This window comes from Mastomys coucha, unplaced genomic scaffold (assembly GCF_008632895.1).
Source record: "Mastomys coucha isolate ucsf_1 unplaced genomic scaffold, UCSF_Mcou_1 pScaffold7, whole genome shotgun sequence".
Classification (NCBI taxonomy): domain Eukaryota; kingdom Metazoa; phylum Chordata; class Mammalia; order Rodentia; family Muridae; genus Mastomys; species Mastomys coucha.
In genome coordinates this window covers 74,439,046-74,440,307 of record NW_022196913.1, presented here as the reverse complement: position 1 = coordinate 74,440,307, position 1,262 = coordinate 74,439,046, and the positions used below count along the sequence as shown (strand labels likewise).

At 39.1% G+C, this 1,262-nt stretch overlaps 1 protein-coding gene across 6 annotated transcripts in view; it reads right to left on the bottom strand.

Annotated features, from left to right (window-relative positions):
* The window catches only part of Vps13b (vacuolar protein sorting 13 homolog B), a 564,858-nt gene that overhangs the window by 494,590 nt on the left and 69,006 nt on the right, over positions 1-1,262 (bottom strand). The window lies entirely within an intron of this gene.

The window sequence follows — 1,262 nt, the reverse complement described above, 5'->3', positions numbered from 1 at the left end:
TTTATTGTTATAATATTTTATAAATTTTAAAGAATATAACAAAAAAGATATTGTAGGTATTGAAGGGGCTGTCTCTGGGAGGAGCAGTGGTGCAAAAGGGAAATAAGAATGTGATTCAATTATATTTAATTGAAATATGTTTTTAAATGTTAACAAATTCAGATAAATTGAAATCATGTAACTTTTCTCATCATAATGCAATAAAAGGTTTTAAAAAAAAAAAGAAAAGAAACAAAGTGATTAATATACTACTCATTCCTCCATTAAACAAAGGCTACTCAGCCTGAGGCAGTATGAAGTTAGCAGTTTCTGCCTGGGTGGTTCATATGAGCCAGGAGGAACACTTATTGCAGGCTGAGGTCTTCATAAATATCAAGGCCTAGAAGACCTCAGAAAATGGACAAGCATTACTGAGAAAACAAGATGTGGTAGAGAAAAGGTTTGCTGCCCAGTTCATGAGGCCAAATAGAAGTGTGTTCACCAGAGTTTAAGGAAGAGGTTGATTCACTACGGTCGTCTGGACCACTATGGAGCTTTAGAAACTGCTGCTCCCCATGGTGGGATGTGATCTTTGAAGCAGGAGAGCTGATGGTAGATCTAAGTAAATGAGACCCAGACCATGCTGTGGTTTGAATGCTAAAAGATCCCCTGTGTGTGTGCTCATGTGTTTGAGTCCCTGCCTTCCTCCTGGTGGTACTGTTGGGAAAGTCTGTGAACCTTTAGGAGGTGGAGCTGTGCTGGAAGAAGCAGGCCAGTGGGGGTGGAGGTGGGGTGGGGGATGCTGAAGCTTTATAGTCCAGCCTCTGCTTCCTGACTCATGATATAATGTGACTGGCAGTCCTCTACTCCTGGGACCATGCTTTCCCAACATAACAGATTACCCAGCCTCAAAGTACAAACCAAAATAAACTCTCACCTACTTAAGTTGCTTTTCATTAGCTATTGGCTCTGCAAAAAGAAAGTAACTAATAAACACCAAAATATAAATTGTGTTCCTACAACATTAAAGGAATCAAGCTGTGCTAAGAAAAGGACAAGACAAATAAAAGAGGCACTCAAAGGCAAAGGCAGCATGATTGGGAAAATCAAATATGGGGCTGTTAGAAGTCTGGAAAACGTAGGTAGCTGCTCATGTCTATCCAGCAAATGTCAACAAAGAAGGATTTATTATAGACAAGCAAAATATTCCAGTGGGATTTTTAGAGGAAATAAAATAATTGAGATAATAGTTTCCTGAAGCACTTAGTAAAATTGATTCCAAC